This window comes from Herpailurus yagouaroundi, unplaced genomic scaffold (assembly GCF_014898765.1).
Source record: "Herpailurus yagouaroundi ecotype Mexico unplaced genomic scaffold, PumYag 28, whole genome shotgun sequence".
Classification (NCBI taxonomy): domain Eukaryota; kingdom Metazoa; phylum Chordata; class Mammalia; order Carnivora; family Felidae; genus Herpailurus; species Herpailurus yagouaroundi.
Window position 1 is genome coordinate 122643852 of NW_024412376.1, and position 16957 is coordinate 122660808.

Here is a 16957-nt window from a genome sequence, read left to right on the forward strand (position 1 = left end):
TTTCTTTCTTTCTTTCTTTCTTTCTTTCTTTCTTTCTTTCTTTCTTTCTTTCTCTAAATGTTTATTTATGGGCAAGGGGCTTTTGAATAAATCTTGAAGGATGGGTTTGATTTGATTAAGTAGAGAAAACAAGGCAAAAGAAGGGAAGACAGATAAATAGAAGATTGAAAAATAATAGCAGTACAGCTGTTGATTATTTGTCTGCTGAATTATCATAATCTGCTCTTCTTTTTTTTTTTTTTAATTTTTATTTTTGGGTCAGAGAGAGACAGAGCATGAACGGGCGAGGGGCAGAGAGAGAGGGAGACACAGAATCGGAAACAGGCTCCAGGCTCTGAGCCATCAGCCCAGAGCCCGACGCGGGGCTCGAACTCACGGACCGCGAGATCGTGACCTGGCTGAAGTCGGACGCTTAACCGACTGCGCCACCCAGGTGCCCCGATAATCTGCTCTTCTTAAAAGTCTGTGCACTAGTCAGGATCTTTTTTGCTGCAAATGGCAGAAGCCCAGCCGGAGGAGATACAGTGGTACAAATAGGTCTCAGGGCTGTCCTGGAGCCAGACTATAATGTCAGAAGAATCCCTTTCTCCATATTTTCCATGTACCTCTGTGTATGGGCTATGTGGCCTCTGGTTTGGTATTGTAATGGAAGAGGCTGACCCAAGAAAGGACTCTTTCTCTAAGGCTGAATAGAGAAATTCTAGGAAATGATTCTGGATTGAGTCACAGGCCCACCATCACAGTGGTGGTTGAGAGTTTGCAAAGGATGGGGTACTTGAATTGGAGGTGCCAGCAGAACACCTGACTTGAGTCAGAGGATTTGTATTTCCCTAAAAGAACCAGATTGCTATCACTAATGCAAGAGAAGAATATTGGGTGGACAATGGTAATGTCTATTTTAACAGTAGCTTCCATATCTTTCTTGACCTTAATGCCCAGAAAGAAAATGAATTTTATCATTAGGACCTGCTACATGTATACAGTACTTTGGGTTCCCTGAGAGGCAGATTCTGGATGGAGAACTGCATACAACTCATTTATTGGGGAGTACTCTGGGATCAGCACCTGTGAAAGAACAAGGGTTGTAGGATTGGACAGAGGGATAAATTGAGTTGTGATGCTCTTGCAACCTAAGTGAAACTTCATTTGCTTCTATAGAGAGTTCTGAAGTTGGCTCATCAGTGATGTCCCAAGTTGTGGCAAGAATAGGGTGACCAACCATCCTACTTTGTCTAGGACTGAGTGGTCTCCCAGGATGCAGGACTTTCAGTTTTAAAGTTAGGAAAGTTCCAAGCAAACCAGGATAAGTTTGTACCTCTAGGAGAGCCAGACCTTTGTACCCACTTTCCAAATCAACCAGCCATTGGAAGTGGGCTTTCCCTGGGGAGGGATCTTAACCCTAGATGACTTACTTCCCTCAGACCAAGGGCAATTTCTGGGGAGAGACTCATTTTGAGCATTCAGTCAGCAGTAGGCAACATTCCTGGCAGCTGGGGAGTGTGTGTCTTAATCCTGTAGGGGGTGATCAGGGTAGTATACCACAGTATCTATTACAATACATAAAAATAAATAAATGTTTCATGAAAAAATACCTACTTTTGCTATGTATAATGTACTCTGATATTTTCTATTCTGTTCCATCTGAAAAAATATACTGACCCTCTGAACAGACACTTCACAAAAGACATTCAAATAGCCAATAAACAGTTGAAAAGGTGCTTAACTTCATTAGTCATCAGACAAATGTAAATTTAAACCACAATGCAATACCACTGTACTCCCAGTCAAATGGCTAAACTGAGAAAAACAATGCCAATTGTTAGCACGGATGTGGAGTAACTGGAACTTTCATACAGCATTTATGGAAGTATAAATTGGCACAAGGTAAAAAAAAGAACTATTTAGCATTGTCTACTAAAGCTAACCATACATATATATTTTGACTTAGTAATTGCACTCCAAGGCATATACTCAAAAGAAATGTACATATGGCCATGAAAAATCTCTAAGAATGGTCATAGCAGCTAGGGCAGATTGTGTATTCCAAAATGGCTGCAACAGTCTCCCATCTCATATACTTTCCTATAATGTAACCTAGAGACTCTTCCCTAGGCTGAGGTAGGTTCTGTGTTTCTGCCCTTTGAAACTAAGCAAGCTTGTGACTCACTTGTAACAAATAAAATGGTGTAGAAATAATGCTGTGTTAAGTCAAATGCAAAGTCAAGTCAATGGAGGGTAGTAGAATATATCACTCCAAAATATGCCATTTGGGCATTAGGATCCTTTTGAGCCGAATTCAATTGAGAAAAAATAGACATAAGGAAAGCTCTCTGCCTTCCCTCTATGTGCTTAAATGCAGGACATAGTTTGTGAAGGTGTCTCCCCTCTTCTTTCTACCAGGAAGGACAGAAGTTAATCACCAGAGACAACTGTAGAACTTATCAGCCCAGAGATGACAATAGAGGTATCTACATAACAAACCGTGCTAGGGGGGCCTGGGTGACTTAGTCACCCAGTTGATCATCTGACTATTGATTTTGGATCAGGTCATGATATCATGGTTCATGAGATTGAGCCCTGAGTCAGGCTTTGCACTGATAGCATGCAACCTGCTTGGGATTCTCTCTCTGTTTCTGTCTCTGTCTCTCTCTCACTCTGCCCCTCCCCACCTTGCCTGTGCTTTCTCTCTCTCTCTCTCAAAAAAAAAATCAAATAAATAAATAAATAAATAAATAAATAAATAAATAAATAAATAAAAACCTTGCTAGGGGCGCCTGGGTGACTCAGTCGGTTAATCATCTGACTGCGGCTCAGGTCATGATCTCACAGTTTGTGAGTTGGAGCCCTGTGTTGGGCTCTGTGCTGGCAGCTCAGAGCCGGGAGCCTGCTTCTGAGTCTCCCTCTCTCTCTGCCCTCCCCCACTGTGCTCTGTCTCCCTCTGTCTCTCAAAAATAAATAAACATTAAAAAAAAATTTAAAAGAAACTTGCTAACCCAAGCCTTACCTCCCATTAGTTCTCCCATATATTTCCCTTCCCACAATTTGTCATCCTAAAAACTTGAAGTCCCTTTCATCTGCTTTGTCATTTCTCTAAAACTTTATTATTCTTTTGTTAAGAATAACACCTTTTGTTAAGAATAACCACCTTTTGTGTTACTCATCACTGAGTGTTCCCATGTGTGTGTGTAATGCACATATTAATAAACTGTTTTTCTCATGTTAAGCTGGTTTTCTGTCAATCTAATTTACAAGGCCCCAGCCAATCAACTAAGATGGGTGGAGGAAGAACCATTTAACGTCTCCTATCAGAAAAATCCATGCAGTTTCTACCTTGCTCCTGGGGACCCTCATGCTTGGAACTGAGCTACCCTGTAAGAAATCCAACTGTCCTGAGGCTACCATGCTATAAGGAAGCCCATCAACCAGAAGAATCCACATATAGTGACCTAATTGACCTACTTAGTCCTAAGAGTCTTCCCAGCCCAGGCGCCAGACACGTGCCAGTGCTCCTGTCAATTCACCTCCAACCACTGAGTCTTTTCACCCAGAGCCCCATACCTCCCTGGAGCAGAGATAAGCCATCCCCACAGTGCCCCTTCCAAATCCCTGACTCACAGAATCTGTGAGCATGATAAATACCCTTTTTTTTTTTAATGTTTATTTATTTTTGAGACAGAGAGAGACAGAGGATGAGACGGGGAGGGCCAGAGAGAGAGGGAGACACAGAATCTGAAGCAAGCTCCAGGCTCTGAGCTGTCAGCACAGAGCACGATGCGGGGCTCGAGCTCACGAACTGTGAGATCATGACCTGAGCTGAAGTCAGACGCTCAACCAACTGAGCCACCCAGGTGCCCTGATAAATGGCCATTTTTTAATACTACTATCTTTAATGGCCCAAACTTGAAAACAACCCAAATGTCTATTAAGAGTAGAATGGATGGGGCGCCTGGGTGGCGCAGTCGGTTAGGCGTCCGACTTCAGCCAGGTCACGATCTCGCGGTCCGTGGGTTCGAGCCCCGCGTCGGGCTCTGGGCTGATGGCTCAGAGCCTGGAGCCTGTTTCCGATTCTGTGTCTCCCTCTCTCTCTGCCCCTCCCCCGTTCATGCTCTGTCTCTCTCTGTCCCAAAAATAAATAAAGGTTGAAAAAAAAATTTTTTTTTAAAAAGAGTAGAATGGATAAATTGCAGTATATTCATATAGAATATTCTAGGGCAATGAGAACTATTGATACACACAACAACACTGATGAATTTCATAAATATAATGTTGAGCAAAAGAAGTCAAATACAAAAGAATTACATACCATATGATTTTATCTGTATGAAACTTCAAAAAGGCAAAACTTGGGCCAACTGGCTGGCTCAGTCAGTAGAGCATGTGACTCTTGATCTTGGAGTTGTGAGTTCAAGTCCCATGTTGGACATGGAGATTACTTAAAAATAAAAATTTATTTTTTAAGGCAAAACTATAGCTAGTGTAGAAATCAGGCTAGTGGTTAGTTTTGGAGGGAAGTAGTGGCTAGGAAGGCAGAAGAGGAGTGTTTCTAAGATGTTAGCGATATTCTATTTCTTCAGGTCAGGCTGGCTACATGGTGTGCCTATTTTATAAAATTTTATAAATTTTATAAAAATTTATTGGGCTCTATACTTTTGATGTGTGCACTTTTATGCTTATAGGTTATACTTCAATAAAAATTTTAAAAGATTCTGGCCATAGCCTACAAATTGATTTCCCAACCCACAAACAGAGTACAACTCACGGTTCTACGTAAATGGTGCCCTTTGGAAGCTGTATGGGATAGTGGCCGATGGTGATCTTTCCTCAGACAGCCAAATGGGTATCTCAGGTTCATAAATAAACATCCCCAACACAAAGCCTCCTGCCTATCAGAGCCAACTGCTGGCTGTTCCTGACTACAAAGGCTGTGGGGAATATTATCCTTTCCCTTCAGATGAGGATTGAATTGGAGTGCGACCCTAAAGAAGACAGAAATATCTTGGCGTTTTAAGAACATGGACTTGGGAATTTGATAGATAGTCTTTGAATGGCATGCTGTAAGTTAATTTAACCTTAAATATATTTCATTTTTCGGGGGTGCCCGGGTGGCTCAGTCAGTTTAGCATCCAACTCTTGATTTCGACTCAGGTCATGATCTCTCAGTGCGTGGGATTGAGCCCTTCGTCAGGTTTTGCACTGACATTGTGGAGCCTGCTTGGGATTCTCTCTCTGCCCCTCCTGTGTACATGCATGCTCTCTTTCTCTATCTCAAAAATAAATAAACTTTAAAAATACATACATTTTTCTTTTCTTTTCTTTTTTAGCAAGCTCTAGGCCCAACATGGTGTTTGAATTCATGACCCTGAGATCAAGAGTCACATGCTCTAACGGCTGAGCTAACGAGTCTCCACCTTAAAAATATTTCTTTGGCACTCTGTGCTAGCATTTTACATTTACAGTCTCATCTATTATCAGAACAAGCCTATGAAGTAACTTAGTTGCTAGGATTCTCTCCATTTTGAAAGATGAGGCAATTTAGGACTGGAGAGTTAAATAACCTGTTGGAGTTCCCACAGTTAAGTTAATTTAGATGGGTTAGAAATGTCTAAGGATGGAGCCTGACATATTACTATATTTTCTGAGTTGCCTGAATATATGGGCAAAAAATTGAAGGACTGTGAAGTATCAAACTAGTCAACCAAGAGTGGAAGAAAGGGCTTACCGAAGATGCTGAAGATTCTTGGTCAAGGGCAACATCAGGTTAGAAACACATGAATCTGGGGTTTGAGTTTCATCTCCCTTTGATTCATCTTTGACTAAGTTGAGTCATTTCACTGTTTCTTTTTGTACTGTTTTTATGTTTTGTTCCCTTCTACAAATCACTGCTTTTAGAGAAATGATTAAGATCTTTGTGTCTTTGGATCTTTGTATGATTAGCTTCTTTGTATCATTCACATCACTGCTCAGTTCCACCTCCTCAAAAGGCCTTTCCTAACCTTGTCTAAAAGATCCTCCTGGCCACTGTCTCACTCGTTTTATTATTCTTTAGGTTTTTTTTCTAGGCAATTATCAATGCTTGTAACCATATTATTTACTTGTTTATTGCCTGTCTCCTCCTATGAAACTTTTTTAATGTTTATTTATTTTTGAGAGAGAGAGGCATACCATGAGCAGGGGAGGGGTAGAGAGAGAGGAAGACACAGAATCCGAAGCAGGCTCCGGGCTCTGAGCTGTCAGCACAGAGCCCGAATCAGGGCTCAAACCCATGGACTGTGAGACCATGACCTGAGCCGAAGTCGGACGCTTAACCGACGGAGCTACCCAGGCGCCCCTATCTCCTCCATTATAGTGTGAGCTTCACAAGGGCAAAAATTGTTTGCTTTGTTTACTCAACATCCCCAATGCCTAGAATAGAGCCTAGAAGGAGTGTACTGGATGCACACTGGGTAAGGAAAAATGGAAAGTAGGAAGGAGGGAAGGGAGGAAGGAAGGAAGGAAGGAAGGAAGGAAGGAAGGAAGGAAGGAAGGAAGGGAGGATGAGAAGGAAGGAGACAAGGAGACTGGTATAAAGACATTTAAGGACTTTGAGATGACATTTTGTGTTTAAGACTACACTGGCAATACTAGCTGCTGTAAGAGATAAATCCCTTAAAATCTCACTGGTTAAATACAAAAAAGCTGATTTCTTACCCATAAAATAGTCTAATGAAGATGTTCTTGGTTGCATGGTTCTTCTCTAAGTAGTGATTCAGGGATTCACGCTCCTTCCATATTAAAAATGTGGCTTCCAAGATTGCCTTGGGAGTCATCTCCATTCCTGTCAGCTGGGAGGGTTCAAGGGCATGGAGGGTGATGCATGGGAGTTTTAATGGGCCAGGCCTGGAAGTGCTCCATATAACTTTTGACCACATTCCACTTGGTGTACTTAACTGTAAGGGAGGCTGGGAAAGACAGTCTAGCTGCATGCCTAGTATGAGAAGGAAACAGGTCTGATGAACAGCTAGCCTATCTTGCTGCTGTGGTTAAATAACTTGGTCCCTGTTAAATATCTGGAAATAAAGAGTTTAGAGTAAAATAATTCACTACTGTATATTTGCATTTATAAAATCTGCAAACCATTTGTTTCAGAGAATTTCCAAAGTCTCCATCTATGGTAAAACCATTCCCTATTCTTGAGAGGTTTTATATTCCTCAGGGAGAGGAAAGAGAGGAGAAACTTGAACTTGACTTTTGTAAAAACTCCGTTTGTATTTAAATTGCTTTACAAGATTGTGAAATGTTTAAATATAAGCTATAGTTTTGACTTGATTACAAAATCTGGCACATTTGCCCCCAAAGGTGTGGATTTTCTAACAGTGTACCTGTCAATACTGAAAAATACATTTCCTAAGGCTTGAAATCTTACCACCTAGAAAGGAATGGATATTTTTTAAATTTCCAAATTCTAATTTAGGCCCAGGTGAAGTCTGGTGTTTCCACTGATTGCCTTACTATAATGTTTCTTTTTTAACTTAATGCTTGCAAGACTATAAACTCTGAAAGAATGAGTTTCTTTTTTTTTTTTTTAATTTTTTTTTCAACGTTTATTTATTTTTGGGACAGAGAGAGACAGAGCATGAACGGGCGAGGGGCAGAGAGAGAGGGAGACACAGAATGGGAAACAGGCTCCAGGCTCTGAGCCATCAGCCCAGAGCCCGACGCAGGGCTCGAACTCACGGACCGCGAGATCCTGACCTGGCTGAAGTCGGACGCTTAACCGACTGCGCCACCCAGGCGCCCCTGAAAGAATGAGTTTCAAGCCATTGGTCAGAGGGGTCGAAAGGAGATAATAGGAAAGAAATAAACATCCACACTTTTTGTCAAGACTGTGCTAGGCACTGTGCCCATGCACTTGACTTCCATTAATCCTCACACTGACCCTACAAAGAAGGTAGTGGGATCCCATATTTATTGGTGAGGACCCTTTGTCTCTAGGAGGCTAACTAACTCACTTGTGTTCCCAACACAGCAAGGGACACAGCTTGGATGTGAGCTGAGGTGGGTCTGGCTCCAAAGTCCATACTCTTGACTTGACCAGACTTGGAAAGAGAATGAAAATGAAGAACTTAAGAAATGAGCTAGAGATCAACACTGATGAGCCCTTGAATCTGATTCCTTAGTCTTCTCTTTGCTGGAAATGATTGACTCCTTTATATCTCTGTTAGCCACTACACTGTAGAAAGACTGAAGTCACCTCTACAGCTAGAGCCTCAGATCCCACTACCAGATTTCTGATGTTTGTAATCACTATTAAAATCACCTTGCAAGGAGTTTTTCCAAAGTAGCTGTCTGTAGGAGCAATCAAGTTCCATTCCTGATTTTGACTGGGAAGTTTTGGCCACCCTGATCACGCCTCCATGGGAAAAATGAAACTGACAGATTAAGGGAGCAATTCCAAGAATAATTTTGGCATTCGATTTAAGACTGGAAAATAATTTTCCTTCTTATTTGGGCAAGGAAAATGCCTCAAGGACAGTAAAAGCCTACAGGAGAGGTTTAGCTGAAAGCCCTTTTTCCTCTTCCCCTTTGCCAGGCTCATGTCTGTTAAACAGCTGAACTATTTGCTACCTTCCTGAGTTTGTACTCAGTTGTTTAAAGCAGGCCTGGAAATATGCACATCAGTAAAGTAAAAAGTTAAGCCAAATAGCAAGACTTCAGATTGGGACAAACAACAGTCTTTGCAAGTACAAGAATTAAGCTAAAATTCCAGCCTTATCTAGGAGGTAAGTTTTTTGAATCCTAATTATTATATTTTGCAATATTGAATATATGTATCATTTTTGGAAAAGCCACTCCTTTAGAATCTTCTTGGATTGATACTATTTTCAAGTTTCCTTTCTCAGTTATTGCATATAAAGGAACAATTGTGCTAAGACTCATTCCCTGTAAAATGGTACAATCTTCTTGGAATCTTGATGAAGCATACATTGGCAACATTTATCAAAATTGCAGCACAAAATTACATACTTTTTGACTCAGAAATACCACATCCAGGAATTTATATTATATATATACTTGCGCATGTACTGATATATGAACATGGTTATTCTGCACCATAGTTTATATAAAGGCAAAAGGATGGAAACAACTGAAATGTCAAGAGGACTAGCTGAGTAAATCACAGTACACATAAACAATGCAATAATATGCAGCCATCAGGATGAAAAAGGAAGCTAATATTTAATGTACTAATATTTAATAATCTCTAAGATATATAGTAAAACCTTGGCTTCTGAGCATAATTCATTCCGGAAACATGCTTGTAATCCAGAGCACTTGTATATCAAAGTGGATTTCAAGAACCTTTGTCTCAATTGTGATCATGTGACATTCAGTATCATATACTACTCATATTGCAACACATCACTCATTTATCAAGTCAAAATTTATTAGTAATGTTTGCTCGTCTTGTGGAACACTTACAGAACAAGTTACTCATAATCCAAGGTTTTATTGTATTGGTTTTTTTTTGGAGGGGGGGTTGGGTTTTTTTTTTGTTTTTAAGGTTTATTTATTTATTTTGAGAGAGAGAGCAGGAGGGGCAGAGAGAGAAGGAGAGAGAGACAATCCCAAGCAGGCTCCACACTATCAGTGCAGAGCTGGACGAGGGGCTCAAACTCATGAACTGTGAAGTGACCTGAGCTGAAATCAAGAGTAAGCTGCTCAACCCACTGAGCCACCCAGGCACCCCTCTAGGATATATTGTAAATGAAAAAAGCCAAATGTATAACAGTGGTGCAAGTATAGGCAAAAGTTAATTTGTATAGGGTGTACATATGTTTTTGCTTTATATGCAGAAACTAGCTCTGGAAGGACACAGAGAAACTTGTAACTTTGGTTATTTGAGAGAACTGGGTAGCTGGTGAAAAAAAGACTTCCTTGTATGCTTTTTGCATCTTTCAAGTTTTGAACTATATCAACAACATGAAAGGATGATGTTTTAATTGAAAAGGCTGAGAATTAAAACACATCACAAAATAAGAATAACTAATAGTTTCTTTAATAATATTTCTTTTTCCTTTAAAAGATAATAAATAACAGAAATTGTGGAGTTATATGTTGCACCATAAGATCTGGACAGTTGAAAGCTCTCTTTACAATAACTTTGTTTGTTTTTAGTTTAATTTTATTTTTTATCAAAATTTTTTTAATGTTTATTTATTTTTGAGAGAGAGAGAGAGAGAGAGAGAGAGAGAGAGAGAGAGAGAGAGAAACAGAGTATGAGTAGGGGAGGGGCAGAGAGAGAGGGAGACACAGAATCTAAAGCAGGCTCCAGGCTCTGAGCTGTCAGTACAGAGCCCAACATGGGGCTCAAACCCATGAAAAGCAAGATCATGACCTGAGCTGAAGTTGGACACTTAACCACCTGAGCTATCCAGATGTCCTGTTGTGTTTTTTTTTTTTTAAGTTTATTTATTTATTTTGAGAGAGAGAGAAAATGAGAGTGAGCCAGTGGGGGGGTGGGCAGAAAGAAAGGAAGAGAGAGAGAATCTCAAGCACTGATAGTGCAGAGCCTAAGATGGGGCTTGAACTCACAAACCATGAGATCAAAACCAAGAGTTGGACACTTACCAACTGAGCCACCCAGGTACCCCTACAATAACTTTGAATCAAAGAAAAATCCAACAGAATATCCAAGACTAAACTGCAAACTATATAGAAGACAAATATTATGAAATTTCTAGATATTTTCATGGTTTCAAAGTGTCTCTTCATATATTGTTTATTAGTTGTAAGGAGCACATGAGCATACAGTGAAGAAACTGGGCAACACCTTGACTGGATGATTGAAATTAATATCGTCATAGAGGCAGAAAGATATCTTGTGATACCCTGAAAAGGTCACAAATCACTTATGGCAATGTAAAACCAGGTTGTAATCAGAAGTAAACCCAAGCTGAAGAACTGATCTATATTCTTTTTTTTTTTTTTTTTAAGTTTATTTACTTACTTTGAGAGGGAGAGACAGAATCCCAAGCAGTTTCTATGCCAACCAGCACAGAGCCCCACACAGGGCTCAAACTCAAGAACTGTGAGATCATGATCTGAGACCAAGTGTCCATTGCTCAATGACTAAGCCACACATGAGGCCCATCTGACCTGTATTCTTTTAAAAATGTCAGTGCTGTGAAACACGGGTTATTTCACATTAAAAGAGACTAAACAAACATGACAACTAAATTCAATTAAATGTCTTCCTGGACTGGGTCTTGCACTAACAGGAAAAACAATATTATAAAGAACATTATTGGAACAATTCACAAAATGAGACTATGGATTATAGATTAGATTAAAGTAATGTACCAATAGTTTTGTATGAAATGTTGTCCTCCAGGGGTGCCTGGCTGGCTTAGTAGGTAGAGCATGCAACTCTTGATCTTGGGGTTGTGAGTTCAAGCCCCATGTTGGGTGTAGAGATTACATTAAAAAAAGAAAAATCTTAAAAAAATGAAATGTTGTTCTTCAGAAGTACATGTAATTGTAGTAAGAGGTGTAGTAAAGGAGAGTCATATATGCAATTTACTCTCAAATGGTTGATAAAAAATTATGCATAATTATGCATGCATTGATATACATCTATAGAGACAGTGAATTATAAAGCAAATGTGGCAAAATGTCAAAAATTGATAGATTTTTTTGTGAATGTACTGATTGCAACTTAATTGTTCACTTTAAAATGGATAATTTTAGGGTTCCTGGGTGGCTCAGTTAGTTAAGGGTCTGACTCTTGATTTTGTTTCAGGTCATGATCTCGTGGTTCATGGGTTCAAGCCCCACACTGAGCTGTATGCTGAGAGCATGGAGCCCGCTTGGGATTCTCTCTCTCTCTCTCTCTCTCTCTCTCTCTCTCTCTGTCCCCCCAAACATAAATAAACTTTAATAAATAAATAAGTGAAATAGTTAATTTTATATTATGTGAATTTCACCTCTATGAAAAAAGATTGATGGATTTCAGCAAAGGGTATTAGGGTATCCAGGATTTCTGTGTACTAATCTTGCAATATTTCTATAAATTTGAAATTATAAAAAATAAAGAAGAAGAAGAGGGGTGCCTGGGTGGCTCAGTCAGTTAAGCAGTTAAGCATCTGACTTTGTCTCGGGTCATGATCTCACAGCTTATGAATTCAAGCCCTGTATTGGGCTCTCTGCTGTCAGCACAGACCCTGCTTCGGATCCTCTGTCTGCCTCTCTCTGCCCCTCCCCTGCTTGCACTGTCTCTCTGCCTCTCTCAAAATAAATAAATAAACTTAAAGAAAAAAGTTACAGAATCTCTATGTGTCACTTAGTTTCCAGGAAAATGGACACCCTAATAGGTGGTTCAACAGAGAAGATTTAATTTTGAAATTAAAGCACTTTAGACAGATCTTAAAGGACAGAAAGAAGGAAAGGGACACTGAGGTAACTTCAAGGTAATGCCTGCAGGTAGCAGCTGCCATGCTCTGACAGAGGTCCCACCGAGCTGAGACTCAGGCCTTTGAGGGGGTACAGTGGGGCTGGTTCAGGGAGCATGGGAAAAGAATCTGGAGGCTAAAACCAGCTGCTGTTGCTACCACCATAGTAAAAAGGCATTGATGGCTGAAGTTTGAGTTTCCTTCTCCTGCCTTCAAGCCCCCCCTCTAGTATCTCCTACTGGTAGAACCTAGAAGCAGCCAGCTGACACAGAAGGAATACAGCTTGTAGAGTTCCAGCCCCACCTCACAAAGTCCAGCATGGAGGATTCAAAACCACTAGCATGTAAGACTCAAAGTACTTGGAAAAGCAATTCTTTCTGGATTTGGATTTGACAGATAATAGCTTAACAATAGACATGCTCTATATATCAGAATTCTGAGATGCATATATAAAGCCCACCTTGAAAGAAAAGTCACAGTTTTAAATACAAAGACTAATATAGATTGATTCACGTTATTTAATAATAATGTATATTTATTTAATGTATCTTATTTAATAGTAGTAGTATTAGTATTAGCATTTGTAACTTCTATAAACTGACCTCAAACACTAATCTAACAAATACTGAACCACTGCTCCTATGGAAAATATAGAGTTAGCTTCCTGTGGCCCTCTGGTCACAATATTTTTGTCAAATAATCAATGCATAACTTTGTTTATGGGTGTTTTGCTTAAAAACAGCTTGTTTATTATATATTGTTAATAGATTAACGTTGAAGTCATGCCCAACAGCACTATAACTCATGTCTAAATAAAGCTAATCTAACACATGTAATTTTTCCTTAAGGTACATCACAACATTCTTGCACTTAGGAACATTAGGCAGCACCTCAGCACTTAATATAAGGGTATAAGTGAAATCACAAGTAAATAGATAAACAGCCACACAAAAATGTGGAATAAGAAGGCAGAGTGTCACCTTATTCAACCTCAGATAGGAACAAGAACAACAACCAACTCATTTTTTTGCCATTCTACACATGTCTGAGAATGACTTCAAAAGCACCTGAAGACTGACTGTATGTAAGTGTGGTAGGCAATATTGACATAGCTCTAGCAATCCCTAATACCTGTATTCACACCCTTGTGAATTCTCTTCCCCTGGAGCATGGACTAGACCTAATGATTTCCTTCTAATAAATAAAACTCAGCAGTAGTGATGGATTGAAACTTCTGTAAGTAGATTACTGTAGGGGAGGAAGAAAATCCTTTGCCTTTTATCCTTCTAAGTCCTCAGCTAGGGCCTTTGTAACAAAAGACATATTAAAAGAGAAAAACAAAATGACATTATTAACATGCATATCTCATATATACATGGGAGAGACTTGGAAAGAGTAACTCAAACAGTTGGCTTAGAACTCTGACTTATATATATCTTCAACAAAGAACAATAAATCTGTAGAGAAATGACAGGGCAAAGGAAAGTAATTTTACACTTCCAAGGGTGGCAAACTGTGGGGAAGTAAATATATGGGAAACTAATGGCAAATAAAAGCCAGTTAGGGAGTGCCTGGCTGGCTCAGTCCAAAGAGCATGTGACTCGATCTTGGGGTTGTGAATTCAAGCCCCACTTGGATGTAGATGTTACTTAAAAATAAAATCTTAAAAAAAAAAAAAAGAAAAGGCTATTTAGTAAAATTTGTTATGTAGATTCCTCTAGTGTCACCTCCAGGATGCTATGGGTCTAAAATTGTCTCTGGTAATTAACTTTTGTCCTCTCTGGTAGAAAGGGGAGGAGGGATACCTTTTAATATTTATGTCCTACTTTTGGGCAAATGGGGGAGGGCAGGGAGATTTTCTTGTATCTGCTTCTCAATTGTATTCAGCTCAAAATAATTCTTATTTTTGTTTAAGTTTATTTATTCATTCTGAAAAAGAGAGTGCATACATGCAAGTGGTGGAGGGGCAGAGAGAGAGGGAGAGAGAGAATCCCAAGCAGGATCTACACTGTCAGTGCAGAGCCTGATGTGGGCCTTGATCTCACAAACTGTGAGATCATGACCTGAGCCAAAATCAAGAATTGGACGCTTAACTCACTGAACCACCCAGGTGCCCCTCAAAATTATTTTTATAACAAAGAGACCTATTTTGGGGTGACATATCCGGGTGACATATTCCTTCATTACAAAATACTGCTACTGTCATCTTACTGGTCCTTTTTATCCCCGGCTGTTCTCTCATGCCTGCTCTGTTGGTGAAGGCCAGCTGTCAAGGAATTAACAACCAACCTCAGACCAATAGCCAAAGGGGAACTGAGCCACTGAGTGAGTTTGGAAGTCGTTCTATCCCAGTTGAATCTAGGGATGACTGTGTTATTGGCCAATACCTTGAATGCAGCCTCACCATAGATCCTAAAGCAGAGGGCCCAGTAAAGCTGGGATTTTTGACCCACAGAAACTATAAGATAATACATGTATGCTGTTTTACAGACACATGGGAAGACGCTCAACATCACTAATCTTCAGTATGCAAATCAAAACCACAATGACATATCACCTTACACCTGTCAGAATGGCTATTATCAAAAAGACAAATAACAAGTGTTGGAGAGGGTATGAAGAAAAGAGAACTCTTGTACACTGTTGGTGGGAATTTAAATTTTTTTAATGTTTATTTTTGAGGGAGAGAGAGAGAGAGAGAGAGGCAGAGTGTGAGTGGGGGAGGGGCAAAGAGAGGGAGACACAGAATCTGAAGCAGGCTTCAGGGTCCAAGCTGTCAGCACAGAGCCTGACACAGGGCTCGAACCCATGAACCATGAGAATATGACCTGAGCCGAAGTTGGACAATTAACCTAATGAGCCACCCAGGTGCCCCACTGTTGGTGGGAATTTAAGTTGGTGCAACCATTATGGAAAACAGTATGGAGTTTCTTCAAAAAATTAAATATAGGACCAGCAATTCCACTTCTGGGTATTTATCCCCAAGGAAACTAAAATACTAACTTGAAAAGGTATACGCACCCCTATGTTCACTGTAGCATTATATACAATAGCCAAGACACGGAAACAACTTTAGTGTTCACTGAAGGATGAATGGACAAAGAATATGCAGTATGTAGGGATGCCTGGCTGGCTCAATTGGTAGAACATGAGATTCTCAATCCTGGGGCTGTGAGTTCAAGCCCCACATTAGGCATGCAGCTACTTTATTTATTTATTTTTTTTAATTTTTTTTCAACGTTTTTTATTTATTTTTGGGACAGAGAGAGACAGAGCATGAACGGGGGAGGGGCAGAGAGAGGGAGACACAGAATCGGAAACAGGCTCCAGGCTCTGAGCCATCAGCCCAGAGCCCGACGTGGGGCTCGAACTCACGGACCGCGAGATCGTGACCTGGCTGAGGTCGGACGCTTAACCGACTGTGCCACCCAGGCGCCCCGGCATGCAGCTACTTTAAAAGAAAGAATATGTGGTATATATAAAAACAATGGATATTACTCAGCCATAAAAAACAATGAAATCTTGCCATTTGTGACAACATAGGTGGACCTAGAGGGTATCATGCTAAGTGAAATGAGTCAGAGAAAGGCAAATACTATATGATTTCATTTATATGTGGAGTCTAAAAAACAAAACACATGAACAAACAAAAAGCAGAAACAGACCCATACATACAGAGAAGAAACAGATGATTGTCAGAGGGAAAGAGGGTATGGGAGGATGGGCAAAAAGGAATGAGGGGAGTAGTAGGTATAGGCTTACAATTATGGAATGAATAAGTCACAGGGATGAAAGGTACAGCAACAATGCATACAGTCAATGAAATTGTAAGTGTTGTATGGTCACAGATGGAAGCTACACTTGTGGTGAACACAACATGACATACAGAGTGTCATATCACTATGTTGTACACCTGAGATGAATGTACCAGTGTGCGTCAACTATAATTTGATTTTTTTTAAATTTTTTTTTAACGTTTTATTTATTTTTGAGACAGGGAGAGACAGAGCATGAACAGGGGAGGGTCAGAGAGAGGGAGACACAGAATCTGAAACAGGCTCCAGGCTCTGAGCTGTCAGCACAGAGCCCGACGCGGGGCTCAAACTCACGGACCGCGAGATCATGACCTGAGCCAAAGTCGGCTGCTTAACCGACTGAGCCACCCAGGTGCCCCTAATTTGATTTTTTTTTAAGTATGTTGTTTTACATCACCAAGTTTTAGGGTAATTTATTAACAATAATTAGTAATAGGCAACTAATACAATAAGAAAAATTAAACAAATTAAGCACTGTGTATAAAAACATTTTTAAAACCAGAATAAACATAAGGAAAGCAAAGATTGGGTGCCTGGGTGGCTCAGTCGGTTAAGCATCCGACTTCGCTCAGGTCATGATCTCACGGTTTGGGAGTGCGAGTCTCACATCCAGCTCTGTGCTGACAGCTCGGAGACTGGAGCCTGCTTCAGATTTTGTGTCTCCCTCTCTTTCTGCCCCTCCCCCTTGAGTGCTCTCTCTCTCTCTCTCTCTCT